The sequence below is a fragment of the Rhinolophus sinicus genome, chromosome 14 (assembly GCF_057876585.1).
Source record: "Rhinolophus sinicus isolate RSI-liver-muscle chromosome 14, RSI-T2T, whole genome shotgun sequence".
Lineage (NCBI taxonomy): Eukaryota > Metazoa > Chordata > Mammalia > Chiroptera > Rhinolophidae > Rhinolophus > Rhinolophus sinicus.
In genome coordinates, this window is record NC_142514.1 from 114,053,217 (window position 1) to 114,070,185 (window position 16,969).

The 16,969-nt window shown below is 35.2% G+C and overlaps 1 protein-coding gene across 11 annotated transcripts in view; it reads right to left on the reverse strand.

Annotated features, from left to right (window-relative positions):
• The window catches only part of GRIA4 (glutamate ionotropic receptor AMPA type subunit 4), a 377,547-nt gene that overhangs the window by 212,952 nt on the left and 147,626 nt on the right, over window positions 1–16,969 (reverse strand). The window lies entirely within an intron of this gene.

Sequence of the window (16,969 nt, forward strand, 5' to 3'; positions counted from 1 at the left end):
GCATCTGTTCTGAACAACCTCATTAGACCATTCTCCCTGCCAGTCATCTCCCATTCCCTCTCTTTTTGAGCCACACTGAGGTACTTACCATTTGCATAACATATACTCTGTACACACTGTTCCCTCTGAGACATGTCCTTGTCCCCCTACATCATCTGGAGATCTCAGTCATTTTGTGACATCTACTCAGCTCAAATGTGACCTTTTCTGAAGCCTTCCCTGACTCTCTAACGAAAACAATCTGCTTTCTCTGTACCTCTGCACAGTCTTCAATTAGAACCTCAATTAGCTTAAATTAGTGCCTCAATTAGAGCATGGTTTACATTGTATAATCGTTATCAGCCTAGATACCATGATACATTGTGTTTCACCTACATGTCATTTCATTTCACCTAATATTAACCAAACACCTAGTACATGTCAGTCACTGACTGAGGGCTGGTGACTCAGAATAAGACCTAGTCCTAATCCCTTGGCTCTCAGGTCCCTTACTAGACTCTAAACTGCTCAGGTTACGGTGCTTGTACTTCAGAAAATGTGCACAGCTCACCATTCATGTTGAAACTTACCTTTCCATCTCTTCCCCTTTACTCATTCCGTTTCCTCTCCTTGGAAAATCTTTCCTCTCCTCTTGTTGAAAGCCCACATTAACTTTTTAGGCACCAGTTCAAATTTAAACCCCATTCTTAGTCTCAAATCAGATATAGGATCTTCCTCCTTCAAATCCCTAACATTTTCTTCGTAATTCTCTTATCTACATAGTGTACTTTCTTTACAGTGATTCGTGTTCTGTTTACTCTTTGACACTAAAATTTATAGTTTATGCTTACATTTATGTACTATGGTACACATAGCTGATCACCCACAAACATTTGTTTAATTCAGTTTAATGACTCAACTCATATAAAGAAGGCTCAAGTCCCCATTCACCAAAGCATCACTCATTATGGTTGTTGAAGCATCTATTTATAGAAAGTACCAGGTGTGTGTGTGTATGGTTTTTTTTTTAAAGCTCTCGGTGTGGTTTATTTCTTTTCCTTTTTTTGAAAAGCAACAACAACTTTTTTTTACATGAAAATTTAAGCCACACATTGACTTCCTAAAATTGAACTACAAGGTCTAACAATTAAGTTCATGAACTCATCCTAGAAAAAGTGCTACATAGTTCACAGCTGAATATCACTATGGTCACCTTTGAAGTACTCCCCTTAGGAAGCTATGTACTGATGCCAGTGCCTAGTCCACCCTTTAAAGCAATTTTGGAACTCTTTTTCTGGAATGGCCATCAGAGCTGTTGTCATATCAACCTTGATATCCTGAATGTCATCAAAATGTCTTCCTTTCAATATTTCCTTTATCTTCGGGTAAAGAAAGAAGTCACTGAGGCCAGATCAGGTGAGTAGGGAGGTTGTTTCTATACAGTTATTTGTTTACTGGCTAAAAACTCCCTTACAGACAGTGCCCTGTGAGCTGGTGCAGTGTCGTGATGCAAGAGCCATGAATTGTAGGTGAAAAGTTCAGGTCCTCTAACTTTTTCATGCAGCCTTTTCAGCACTTCCAAAGAGTAAACTTGGTTAACTGTTTGTCTGGTTAGTACAAATTCATAATGACTAATCCCATTGATACCAAAAAAGTTTAGCAACATCGTTGCAACAAGTTCATAACTTAATTGCCAGACCTTCCTCTGTGGATTCTGATTGCTGTTTACTTGGTATTCAAGTGGTCAGTCTTTGATGTAACTGTCTAATTTCATCACTGTATCATCTCCAGTTTTTAAACCAAATTTAATTTTTTAAGCCTGCTAATGCTACTATTTTTTATGCCAATATCATCCTTTATCTATCCACAGATGATGTTTTTTAGAAGACAACTTTGTTTTTCTTCAATAAAAATGCATTTAGAAGAAAATTGGCACATGCATATGTTTGACTTTCAGTATTAAACTTGGCATTACTTCCTGGGGCTGGCAGTCCCCACTATGCTTGCCTTGTCATCCTCCATAAAGTGCTCTCGTGGTACAGCCAACACCTGTGACCACACAAAAGACTATACACAGCAGCTGCAGGACTCAGATGCCCATACTGAAATAAATTTCTAAAGCTGAAATATTTGGGTCTGTGACTGGTTCTTTTTTTTGAGCCTTTCAGGAACTGTTGGGAGTACCCAGTGTTGCATAGTGATATATATTAAATGTCCAGGACCTGCTTCCTCTCCTATCTTCTTCGGCTATCTCTGATCCAAATTAAAGGTGAGGTCCTTATTGGTAGCATCATGTAGTGGTTAAAAGGACAGATTTTTAATGTCAAACTACCCTGATTTGAAGTCTAGATCTGCCAATTACTTGCTGTATGATATTGGGCAAGTTATTTAACCTCTAGAGACCTCAGTTGTCTCACCTGTAAAATGGAAATAATAATATCACCTACTTCAGAATGCTATAAGGAGAAATGAGTTTATACATGTAAAGCTTTAGAACCATGCCTATACATGGTGAGCACTATATAAATGCTTGCTATTATTATTGGATTATAAATTCTTGAAGAACCTCAACTACCACTTGAAAGCAACTTTTTCATAATATCTATGATCAGCCATTTTCCTTGCTCATAGTTTTCTTTTTTCATTTGCATTTTTGTGGCATATACTTCTTGTTTATCCAAAAAGTGCATAAGAGTCATCAAAAACATGTTCGGTTTAGGCTTATCCCTGGTGAATTTAGAACAAAACATGTTAGAGTTTTTTCCCCCCTCTTTTAAGATATTTTAAGAACATACTATACCACTTCTTATTTCTACAGTCACCAATTGTTAGGTGCTAAAATAAAATTAAAAAATCCTAGTTTAAGAATAAACAAGTTAATAAGTGATTGGAATACCAGACACTCAATGGATTCCATATATGTTGTAGACCCAAGTACTCCTGGTCATTCATTCCTGGGCCTCAGGAACCTCCAGACCATCACCCTCTCCTGTGATAAGTATTAAATAATTGCACATGCTCCCGTTCTTAATTGCTTTCATCATCATTTTTCCCAATTTGTAAATTTATCAAATTTTATTTAACACATATGTATGATGCATCATCTATGTGCCACATATACCTCCAGACCCTGGGAATACAGCAGTGAATAAATAGACACAATGCTCTGTTGAAATGAAGCCTAAGATAAATAAGTAAAAATATATAAAATGTATAGAATGTAGGCTGGTGAAATGTGCTAGAGAGAAAAAATAAAGCAGGAAAGGAGCATGGGGAATTCCAGGATAGAGAGTGTAGGTGGTTAGAGAAGGTCTCTGAGAAGCTGACATTTAGCAAAGACATGAAGGAGGAGAGGGAGTGAGGTCTTCTTATATCTGCAGAAAAAGTATTCTAGGCAGAGCAAAGAACATGTACAAAGGCCCCGAGGATAAAATATGTCTGGCATGTCATTATCAGAACTTTGAGTGAGTAGGAAGCCATTGGATAGCTTTGGGCAGGAAGATATAATCTGCCTGTTTTCAAGGTTTACTCTTGCCTATTATGTTGAAAAGATACAGACTGGGATAAGAATAGAAGCAGAGAAATCAGTTAAGATGCTATGGTAACAATCTAGCTTAGAGATAAAGGTGACTCTGCCTTTGATCTATCTTTTTATTTGAGTTAGAGAGTATGTAAGTCATCAAACAAAATTAAGCCATATATGCAGACATATTTGGAAATACAAGGTATGATCAAACAATACAGTGAATGTTTAAATAATTATTACAGTAAAAGACACATTGCCATTAATTCTCCTCAAAATACTTCCCCTTGCTTCAAAAAAAATTTATCCCATCATTTTTGCCACTTTCTGAAACAGTTCTGGAAATCCTCTTTCATGAGTGTCTTTAGTTGTGCTGTTGTGGCTGCCTCAATGTCCGATTCAAAACATTTACCTTTCGTGGTCATTTTGAATTTGGGGAAGAGCCAGAAGTTGCTTGGTGTCAGATCTGGTGAATAAGGTAGATGAGGACACACTGTAATATTTTTATTTGACAGAAATTGCCGTATGCCAGAAGCGATGTGTGACACGAAGCATTGTCATGATGGAGGATGGTAGACGGCACACTTTAAAACACACCTTCTCTCAACCATAGTTCACACCTGACTGACTGCACCGAACAAGTTGAAACTTGTCACACACTGTTATTAAGGTTCGATGTGCTGCTTTCTGTATTGAAGATCCCTGCCTTGCCCTTGGATGGCACTTGGCAGCAGCATTCACTGTATTTTGTGATCACAGTGGAAAGACTCCATGTCACACATCGCTTCTAGTACAATTTTTGTCAAATAAAAACATTACAGTGTGTCCTCATTCACCAGATCTGGCACCATGCAACTCCTGGCTCTTCCCCAAAGTCAAAATGATTCAGAACATCGAGGCAGCCACGGCAGTGCAACTAAAGACACTCACGAAATAGGAGTTTCAGAATTGCTTCAGAAAGTGTCAAGAACAATGCGATAAGTGTGTTCGAAGTGAGGGTGGAGTATTTTGAGAGGGATTAATGGCAATGTGTCTTTTACTGTACTAATATTTTTTTATTTAAATGTTCACCATATTGTTTGATTGTACCTTGTAAGTCTAAATTCATCCTAAAATTAAAAGTGCTGTTACATTACAATGGTTCCAAGTTTAATTTCCGAAGTTCATATCTACTACTTAGTTAACATAAAGTTTAAGGCAGTATAAAACAAACTAAAAAACTAAATGACTTGAGATAAGTGAAAACTCAATATTATGTGAAGTTTTACTTCCACTACCATATATACACAAGCAGCAAACACTTCTAAATGCTTGGTTGCTTTTGGGAAATAGTTTTTTTTCCCCATAAGCCCATCTCATGCATAAAGGCAAACAAACAATTGGCTAGCATAATCCCTAACTTGATGTTACACATTAGAGGCTTTGACTAGGCCCTCACTCTAGGGTATTCTCATGAATGGTAAACATTATTCTTTAAATAGAAAAGTTTGAGTTTTATTTATCCAGTAATTGAAAGGATCATTCCATCATTATGGTGAAAGTTATGAAAACTCAGAATTTGTTAAGTCAGTAATATGTCAGGTGTAAGTATGCATGCTCATGATGTTATGGATTTATAACACTATTTTCATGGTATTCATATTCATACTCTTACATAGATTCTGAAATCAACTTCACAAATATTTATTGAGTTACTATTTTACAAATAATTTTAAGAAGATATTTTTGTATTACGAAAATTTGGTTTACTGTTTACAGTCTCAGTTGCAACTACTCAGCTCTGCCACTGTAGTCAGAAAGTAGCCATAGATGATACACAAATGAGTGAGTAAAGGTGGGTTCCAATAAAACTTTATTTGCAAAAAAACCCAAAATAAAACAAGATGTTGGTCAGATTTGGTCTACCAGCTGTGTTTTGCTGACTCCTATTCTAGAGGTTAGGAGTGAAAAGCTTCAGACCTATGAAGATTTGTGGTAACTGGTAAATTCTAGTTATTATGAGTGACCAAAGGCACAATTCTCAGACTTGATGCTATGCTCTTCAGCATCATTGTTCTACTTTTATTTCCACAAAGCACTTCATCTTCTCAACGTTCCTTTAAACTCACTCTAATTGGTCTCATGTCCATAAGTTTTTAGTACCTTAACTCTTGTTATTGTGGTTGATGCAATTTTATTGTTATTTTTTTAAAAACATTAGTCTGTGTCTTTTGATTTAAATATCTGTGTACAGAATTACAGTGCTGAATAGGTACATGCTTCTATATTGAATTAGGAAAATCTTGATTATTCCATGATCTGTTCCACTTTGTACCCTGTGTTAATCTGTACTGAGTTCAGCTGCATCATGACCTTTGTTAACTTGGGATGCTCTTTGAATGCACTTTTCAAGGTTGTACTGTTTTTTTGGTCCACTTCCTCAGAGAGTATAGTTTAAACTCTGTGTAGCCATAGAAGACACCATTGGTTACATATTTCTGGGGGCTAAACTCCTTGGCTATAGTTACACTTGGCCCAAGGGGAGAATTGACCTTGTTCTGACAACTGTGTGTGTGTAATAGGTCTCTTGGATCTAGTAAGAGTAAACCTACATTGTTCCATGTTTTTAGACAAGAAACAGTAGTTTCTAGTCCATGTACTACTAAGAAAACTTTGTTAAGAAAATAAAAATTCTCTTTCTTTAAGTCTTTTTTGCCCCATTCTTCTTTTCAAGAACAACTTGCCTTTCCCTGACTACAATAATATGAAGGTACCAATATTTGCTTAATATGGAAGAACACAACTCACTCTCAAATTTGTCATTCTAGCTAATCAGCCATTTTGGCAATTTAAAACCTGTCACCTTCTTAACACACTATCTATAGTTCCTATGTGAGCCAATGCAGATATATGGAGGATGGGTTGGGAGTGGGGTAGATGCTCTCGCTAATATAAATTTACTTTAGAAGGGTATTTTTTAGACTAAGTAGGCATGTGGACTATTTATTTTCTAAATACTTGAGTAAAAATTTAGATAATCTAATACAGATAATATAAAATTCACAAAACGAAGTAACTGAAATGCTTTAAATAAGATACGTCTCAGGTAAAAAATGTACATAACAACTAACGTAAATCATGAAATTTAATATGAAACTACAGAAAAAATCTCCTTAGGATTTATCAATGACAAAATGTAAGTTTTAATTTTATACTCTACTTATTGTCTATTTCTGAATTGGCCCTTTAAGGTTGTGTTTGGGGGTATTATAAAATATTCACAAATAGAAGAACTTTTTAAATGAGTCATAGTTCAAATCTTCCTTAAATTAGAATTGATAGAAATATATGTGTGAAATATCCTTTCCTAAAATTCATATGGAAAGAGCTAAGTGATTCCCAGTGGAGAGAGAGAGAGAGAGAGAGAGAGAGAGAGAGAGAGAGAGAGAGAGAGAGAGAGAGAGTACAATGGACTCACATAACTACCGCATGACATGGAATCCTTGCTGGCAGGGTATAGATAAGCAGCAACATAAAAGGCTCAGACAGCAATATCAGTCACAAAATTCTTTTGTCTACTTTCCAGATTAAAGTGACAGACTATTATAAAGATGGGTATTTATGCTGTTTTCCTCTAGTAGAGGGAGAATGCTTGTTTGTTATGATCTTAATCTGGCATCTATCAAAACTGAATAAAACTTTTAAAATAAACTTTGGAAAATAGTAAGAATGTAATCTTTTATATGACATGACTACTATGTTTAGTAATAATATCAACTATCAACGATCATCATAGTGATATATAATTTTAAGCAACAGTCCCTGCTTTACAGAACTTGAAGATTGATGACAAAGGCATAGAATTAGACACATAAAATACGGTGTTTGACAGAAAATACAGAGTGCTATGGGAGCACACAGAGAACATTTAACTCATTGGAGTGAAAATGTATAGAAAAAGACTTCTTGAAGGAAGTTAAGCTCAGACCTGAAGGATGAATAGGGGTTACTGCAGGAAAAAGAGATGTGCACTAAAGGTTTGAAGATGAGGGAATGGCATTTGCAGAGCTGTCAAGGAAAGTGGAAGGATATAGTGTGCTCAAAATCTTTAGAAAGGTCATTTTCACTGGTGCTTGGTGTTTCTGGGGAAGTGGACTATATAATGAGATGGGAGATGCAGTCAAGAGATGGATTGTGGAGCCTCATTTAAAGAATTTGGACTTTATATGAAGGGTAATGAAAAGTCATGAAGTCATTCTAATCAGGAATATGACATACGCAGCTTTGTATTTAAGAAGTTTACTGAGGCAAAGTCTGTCTGAGGACAGAACGCAGGGGGAGTATCAGCATTTTAAGAGACATTAAAGGAAGGGAAGTCTGTGAAGGAAAAAAAGAAAAAGAAATCACAAATTTATGCTTCAGTTAGTTTCTTCATCAATTTAACATTTATACTCAGGAATAGGGTTTCCAGGCGGGAATTCCCACCTGTTGTCAGTAAATTTTTTGCTTTCCCATTCCCGAATCCCGAGAAAAGTTGGTTGGGAAATCGGGAAAATTGGCTCCTTGAACCCAGTAATACCCACAATGGGAAATAAATGTACTACTCACAATGTATCTCTTAGACATTTTTCCTATTTATCGCTAGTGTTTCCGGGCGGGAATTCCCACCCCATTCTTGGGAATTGTTTTCACTTTTCCGTTCCCGAATCACATGAAAAGTTGGTTGGGAAATCGGGAAAATTGTTTCCTTGAACCCAGGTGGTTGGTAGTATCAGCTGTCACTTTGTGGAAACGATTTATAACGGAGAACAGAAAACAGTTTATATCTCGGGATTCAGAAATGGGAAAGCAAAAAAATTCCTGAGAATGGGCAGGAATTCCCCCCTGGAAACCCTACTCAGGAATGTCCATGTATGATAAAGGTTTGTTTCTCATAATATAAATATTAACCAAAAAGTTTTAATTCATGATTAATAATTTTAAAATGACAAATATTTATTGGAGTTTAATCATAAAGTATTATGGCATTAAAACACAATAACTATGATAATAATGATAATAACAGGATCTTAACTATAAATTACATAGTTTATTATACAGCAGGAACTTTTAAGCACTTTATGTATAACTCAGAATGACTGGGTCAATTTGAGGATAATACTATTTTCAGACTAGAAAAACTGACATTTAACAATAATAGGGAACTTAGCCAGGGTCAAACATGTAATAAGTGGTACGGCTGAGATTTGAATCCAGCCACTTAACATTGTGGTCTACGACTGCCTCCACTGACAACATCTGGGTTATAGAGCTGAAAGAATGCTGGAACCATTTCTATTTGGGCATGCAAAAGATTGGCAAGGCTGTCATAGCTCTAATTATAAGAAATTTATATCTAAGACTCTTTTCCATTGCATCAAATAATAAGTTATTGCTTTCCTTTCCATAGCCCTGATATCATGTGTCTTATAACATGGTGAATAAACTCTAAAGCACATTAGCTGAGTAAATGCTACCACTGATATAAATTTTGCGTTGTAAGGATTTTGACCTTAATTATGCCCTGTCATTACGTATGCATTTGTCCCATTTTTATAATAGAAGGAAAAATTCATTGAGACAGTAGAAGTTATCTTGATGCAATATTTTCAATCAGAGCTTTAAAAGAAAGATTTTCCCTCTAGTTCTTCAGGTTTTTTTTTTTTTTCTTTAATGAAGAAGTTGTCAGGAAATTACAAATCATTTGAAAAGTTACTGCTTTAGAAAGGTCTGGGTCACTGAAAAGATGGAACCAGTGAGAAAGACTACACAGTTTGTCCTTTCTTGATAAGAAAATTGCTAAAACATTATATCCACATTCCATCAACCTAAGGATTCTCCAGGAACCACTTCCCTCCCCTTGGTTCTCAGACATGGCTGAATAACTCCATTGACAGGTTCAGCGTATGCTCAGGGCTCTATCATGGTGAATCTTTTTAAATACAAATTTAATATATTTTTTTTTTTTAAAAAGCATTAAAATGGTCACCATAGAGGGAAAAATCAGAACTCTGTTGGACTCCCATACACTTATTGTGTAATTTGTTTGTTTGAATTTCCATGGGGCAGGGCACAATCACCTTTCCAGTGAGTAGAGCCTCCACAGCTCTTATCATTTATTCAGAGACTGAACACTAACAGTGGGAAGAAAATGGGAAAGGAACATCCAGGCAGGTGACCTGTCAGTCAACAGTGTGTGTCTAGTGCCTACTAAGTGACAACTAAACTGACCCAGCACAAATATCCATGGAGAATTGCATACTGATGTTTCCTGCCATCCCACTCAGGCTCTTCAATCTTCCAAATGAAAGTTTGGATGGCTGCTGGCAAGACAAAAGCAACTGCAGGCTTTTGTACTTTGTCTGCAGATCTCTCCATTCAGTGAGCCACTGCTTTTTTGACTGCTCCTTGTTCTGCTGTCTTTTTTGACTACCCTCGTTTTAGCTTCTTATCACTGCTCTTTGCTAATCACCTTGTTTGGCAGATCTGTTCTGAGTCATTCCCCACATTAGATTTCAGTACTCCTTTAGAATATGACTATGATTTCCAGTATTTGACCTCAAATCCTTCATTCTGTAACCAGGGAAAGTAGGAGGTGACAGATAGATGTGCACTTCCCATTACCTCATCTCACCAGGGAAAAGGGGTGGGACACACAAGCCCTCTTATAGAACCATCCACCGATGCTCCTTCATCCCATCCACTCATGCCTTGGTCCATTGCTCCCCTTCCGAACCCACAGTAGTAACAGCCTGTAGAATCTGGGTTAGTGAAGCCAGGGAATAAACATTTCAGTGACCCCAAAGGAAATGCTATGAAGGGAGCAGGAGATGCCTTGTCTGTTTCTGATTACTATTTCTCCCTCAGTTACAAGTTAGAATCTCCACTGAAAGCTCCATTGTCATTTTTATAGCTGTATTTTTCTTCGCTCTCCCCTTGGCCTGGTTCCAACAGGAAAGCAGAGATACATGGTTGAAAGATATAGTAAGTGTTGTTCTCCTTCTGGTGGATTATCCTCACATGGCGCAACTAGCAGTAAGTAAATGTTTGGCATTGTCAGATTGACCATAACTGTAATAAAAGTCAGTCGCAAATATATTTGAATGAGTTAAAAACAACAACAACAACAAAAAACAACAAAACAAAACCAGTCTAAATCCTCACAGGATAATTCCCTGATGGTCATCTTGGAAACTTTATAAAAATGAAACACCTCTTCATCCTGGTGAGAGTTTTGGACTTAAAGATTTTTTTTTCAGGGTTAGGAAATAAGTTGACGATATGTCTTAGTACTATCAAGAATAAAAGACAAATTATTAATCCCTATGGCTAATACCAGATTAGAATCTACAAGATTCATACTTCTCCAGAATTTATGTGTCAGTGAACTCTGTTTTTCTATTGTTATTCCAAATTTGTTTTTAATGTGAAAAATGGGCCAGAAGCACTTTAAGTGGCAGAATTAATGGTAGATGTGTGTCAGAGTATTTGCATGTGTGGTAATTAGGGACTGGAGATGGGGAGAGGGAGGAAAAGAATGGTGCTTATAATTAGCACTGTAGAAACTGAATGTTCCTCTCTGTGTGGCTCCAAGTCCAGTTGACAGGTGCACCCCTGATCTTTCCCATCCCACCCCTATCTAAAAGGTTGTTCAAAGAAGGAGCAGATATCAATACTTTTATTTTGGTGTGAATTGATGTCATTATGCTATATGCCTTAGAGTTTATCTACTGTATAATCCCCCTGTGTCATTTATGGGTTTGAGTTTTAGGGGGTCTTGGGAGTCTGTAACTAATAATGGATGAGAGAAGCATTAAATTTCCCAGTGCACCTAAAGTCATATTGCCTATCCACTCTATAATTTGAGGGAAGGAAGAGAAAGTGGGAAAGAGCAATGGGATGGGACAATATGAGAAGAAGCCAGAGGAGAAGACACTTGAAGTTGCGAACCCAAAAGGAACATAGGAGCGTTCTCTGGTGTGATTTATACAGACTTATTTATTGGGAGTAAAAGAGATATCACTTAAAGGTGTTTCATGCTTCTTGCGATTTATTTGTTTCTTTTTCTGTTGTTTAGATCTTGACTTTTTTTTGCAAAAGGACTTAAGGCAATTTAAAAATAAAGGCATGGGGAACATTTGAGAACTTGCTCCCTGGCATATGTCATCAATTAGGCTCAAATTAAAAAAAAAGAAAAAAAGGCATATATGCAGTAAAACCCAAAAAGAAATAAAACAGCACGATCTCTCCCCCCTTAGCACAAATATACTCCTCTTTCTATTCCCTCATCATTTCTTGCACTGACTTCAGCGTGGGATAGCAGCATATTCATATTATACCGTCCTCAACATTGTTTCCTAGGTTACTCAAAATGTTATGCATTATGTAGAATGTATTTTTGTAAAAAAAAAAAAAAAAATGCTAAAAAGAAAAAGAAGAAAAAAAAGAACAGACCAAAGGAAATAAGCCAAAACAAGCCGAAGTAAAGGTTTCTTCTCTATGCTTTGCCAAATACATATATCTCTCCTAGGAATAATTAATATAATGTTATAATACTTAATATGATAATAGATACAAGATATTTAGTAAACTATGAAATAACACCATTAGCCTGGAAAGCAGTAACGTGAGTAAAACCATTGACCATTGACCAAAGTAAAACCATTGGTTGACCATTAAGCATTAGAGAACCAAAATTAAGTAAAACAAGGTCAGTGTCAGCCACTGCTTACTCTGGATATGAGATCAAAATTGCTGGCTATTATAACAGTCTTGAAAAAAAAAATTTAAAGTGATCATTAGAATTTTTAAAATGTTAGGTTTATATCTCTTCATCTGTTCCTTGATCATATATTCACCTTGTTACCTGTCAGGGATGGCTGTAAACACATCATACTTAAAATTTTGGGCAATAGACAAAGGTAAAAATTATGTTCCCTTAAAAAGAACTATTTCAAATGGAAAATAACTATTGCTCATATTATAAATTTTAAATTAATGTCTTTTACTCATGGACAATGACATCATATTTATTGGAGTTGAAAAAAATTGTCAATGTTTTATATTACCAAAAATATTACTTTTTAGTTTTATAAATATGTAGTTAAATTATGTCTAAATCAAAAATGTTATTTTTCAGCTTGCTGCACATTTTTTTCTTGATAAGAAAATTGCATATAATTAAAGTACCATCCCTACAGGAGAATTTTTAATTTTGATTACTCAATCACCTGTTATTTGATCCATTAAAAATATGGTTCCATTAATTAAAACTGAATTAAATCATTAGTTATTAGAGCACTAAAATTGCTTGATATCTATTGTCAAGGACTTCACCGGATTAATTCATTAGTTCATTTCATGTTTATAGTATACCTACCAGGGGTTACTATGCTAGACACAAAAGGTATAAACGTAATAAGATATAATAATTACTGAAGAAGAACTTATGTTTCTGGGGGAAGAAAAGACATGTAAATGTATATACAATGCAACGTAAAGATGACTATAAAAAGGATCATGCACAGGATGTTCTCTAAGCTCTTTTCTTACATAGTAAAACATGAGTCAAGAAGAGATATGGAAATTTTACTCTAAGTGATATATGTTATTTCAAATGAACTCCTTAGTTAGATATGCTATGCTGTGCAATGCAGTAGCCATTAGGCAAATGTGGCCATTTAAATTAATCATGTAAAATGAAACAAAATTTAAAATTCAATTCCTCAGGTGCATAAGCCACATTTCAAACACTCAATAGCTCCATATTTATCAACTCAAAACTCTTATCTAAATTTGTATTTAAATGATATTTTCTAATTGTTCCCCCCCCTAAAAAAACACACAAAAAAACAAAATAAAAACCACAGTGGTCTATTTGGTAAATTGTTATGTTCCAAATTAAAATTGTATCAACATCAAACTATGTATCAAAGGAAAATTTCTGGTTTTCACATAGTGTCAAGTACTATTTCCTAATGAAGTCAGAGCAAGTGAGTTAATTTCTTTTCAGTAATGCCTTGCTCATCACTGATTACATTCTTAATACCTATCAAGGTGACTGATACAAATTGAACAATAACATTTTTATTGAATACTAAATAAATATATGGAATGAATAAGTGAATGAACACTTTTTTTCTTCTTTGAGAGGCAATCAAATGAACAGAAACAGGGAGTCACCTACGGATAGAGATGACTTGTGCCACCTACTATCTTTCTTTTTCTGTCCAACATTTCCAGGGAAAGAATAGCATATTTAAAATACAAAATATAAAGAAACCTTAAAGGTAGTTTGAATGGGCATTAAAGACAATGCACTTTAACTTTCTTCCTTCCCTCCCACTCTCCCTCATTTTCTCTCTCCCTCTTTCTCTCTCTCTCAACTGATGTGTACAAAAATATAGGCAGGTTCACTCAGCTCATCAATAGTAGGTCAGGACAAGAACACAGGTCTCATATCAGAGGAAATAAAGTACCAATACTTTTACTGACTGTAATTCAACATAAAAATACTACTTGAGGTTATGACAGAGTGATACTCTTGTATCTTAAGAGGTCATTATATCACTATAGGGATAAAGATTTCAGAAATAATTGAGTACATAAATTAAATAACTTATTTCAAAATAAGGATTTATGATGCACCAGAATGTCATGTTTCACTTAAGTTTTGGGGAAATTCAGGGTCACGTTAAGGAAGTTGCTTATAACAGGAAACAAATGTTTAGATAAGCATTTCATAATAACAGGAGAGGATTAGGGAAAAGTACCAAAATGTTCCATACTAATTTCTTTTCACTTGCTTTTGTGCATTATTTTAAAATTTTTCTAATCTTTAGTGTTGACGTGTGTTCTTTTTTCTTCATGGTGTGAAAATATGGATGACTCTTAACCATCTATGTTTACAATGGAAGTTAATCATATGTTCATAACTGAGGTTCATACATTAGTTGGTGATACATAATTTTCAGCACAGTATCTATGAGTTTATAAATTGGGTTTGTGATCCTGACATAAAATGAGCATAGAAATTTCAAAAGGAAAAAATTATTTTTATCCTTTGCAAGAACTCCATTAAAACCAAGAATATTGGGAAACATGGTGGTAACATGGCAGAGTGAGCCATATGAATTAAAAAAGAACGGCCATTTTCCTGACATGTTATTTTCCATTCATGCAATTACTGCTTGAAATAAAAGTGTCTATTTTAAAGTTTGGTTGGATTACTATAGTAGAAGGCAATACAAAGGACTAACTATTCATCCTGAAGCAACTACTGGAGAGAACAAAGAAATTCTAAAGTGATTTGTATCAGTTAGAAGCAGAACAATTGCATTTTAGGGTGGTGACAAGGAAAAAGTAGGCTTTGCACAGCAAGCCAGTAAGTAAGTTGAAGGTTATAAGATGCCATATTAGAAGAAACAGTGCTTATGCCATGATGGGCTTAAGCCTTTGAAGGCAGAAATTTAACCAAAAGCATGAGTCTTTAAACAACCAAGTGTGTATACCTGCTTATACTAGAGAAATCCCATGATGAGAGGTAATGAGTGGTGGCTCAAGGTTGGAACATCTGACTTGCTATGCATGAGTAAGGATCCTGCGAAGTATAAAGTGGTGTAAAAGCAAAGCAACACTTTTAATCCTTGTTTCATTGGGGAGGGTGATGCATGAATGCCTACAACCCTTTCCTTGCTAGAGACTGGATTACACAGGGGCAGAGGAAAAAAAGTGAGACACAGGTTCCACTGGTATTTCTGTGAGACCAAGATGTCATAAAACAAGGTTCTTCTGCCCAAAATGGCAAAATGAGCTGTGTCATAATGAACCACAGGAAGAATCGTCTCTTCCATGTCCTAGTACATATTTCTTGACATTGATTCAATTTTTTAAAATTTTAAATTAACTTTACTGAAGTGTAATTTTTTTTGCATTTTATTCTCACATTTTACACTTGATGAACCAACATTGGCACATCGTTGTTACCCAACGTCCATAGTTTGCATTAGGGTTCATCCTTGACGTTGTACTTTCTATGATTTTAGACAAATGTATAATGATATTTATCCACAATTACAGTGACATATAGAGCAATTTCACTGCCCTAAAAATCTTCTTATTCATCCTTCCTTCCTCTTAACTTCTGGCAACTTGATCTTTTTACTGTCTCCATAGTTTTGCCTTTTCTAGAATGTGATATAATTGGAATCATATAGTATTTAGCCTTTTCAGATTGGCTTCTTTCACTTAATAATTTGCATTTAAGTTTCCTCTATGTCTTTTCGTGGCTTGACAGCTCATTTCTTTTTAGCTCGAAATAACATTCCATTGTCTTAATATACCACAGTTTAATTATCCATTCACCTGCTGAAGAACATCTTGATTGCTTCCTAGTTATGACAATTATGAATAAAGCTGTTATAAATATCTGTGTGCAGGTTTTTGTGTTGACATGAGTTTTCAACCACCTTGGGATCAATACCAGTGAGTGTGATTGCTGGATCATATGGTAATAGCATATTTAGTTTTGTACGAAACTGCCAAATTGGCTGTACAATTTGCAGCCCCACCAACAATAAATCAGAGTTCCTTTTACTCCACCTCCTTACCGTCATTTAGTGTTGTCAGAGATCTGTATTTTGGCCATCCTATTAGAAATGTAGTGACATCTCACTGTTGTTTTAATTTGTGGTATGATTCACTTTCCAGTATCCTCTTGCTTAAGGATTTTTCCAAAAGTTAGAAATAAACAGTGATAGTTTCTTTAAACTTACTATGTTCTCTAGGATGCTTTGGATTGTTAGCTATTGGGAAATAATGTCATGAGATATGGATAGGTTCCCATATTTCCAAATGAGAATTGGAGTATACCCTAACCATGCAGAAAATACATTGATGACATAAATTTTTTGAGCTTGTTTCTGAAAGGAAAATTTACCAAGAATGCCGATATAAGTAATGTACTAGAAGCACCATTGATGAGACATCTTATGAAATCTACCTAATTAAAATATGAATTTTAATGAGAAAAATAAATTCCTTTAATGAGTTTTTATGCTTTCGAAAATTATGCTTCAGACATTTGAAGGTACTTATACCTTCAAAAGATTTATTTGGCCTATTTATTGTTTTTATATTTATTGTTTTATTCATTTCACAGATGGAATTCTAGTCAAGAATATTCTTAAAATGTTGTCTGTTTCAGCTTTTAGTCTAACTTCTTGTTGTCTCATAAATCTTACACTTTAAGGAAAAAGGACCAAAGGTAAAACCCCACAGGTGGCTCCTGATGTTTACTTTGAAATATAATATGTTGCCATGATTTTAGTCACTAAATAAAAAAACAAAATTGAAAATAATATATAGGAATTCCTTCAGTTATGTCTCCAACTGAAAAGTCAAAGTACTTTGCACAAAAATGTATGGATTATAAATAATTTAAGGTTAGTT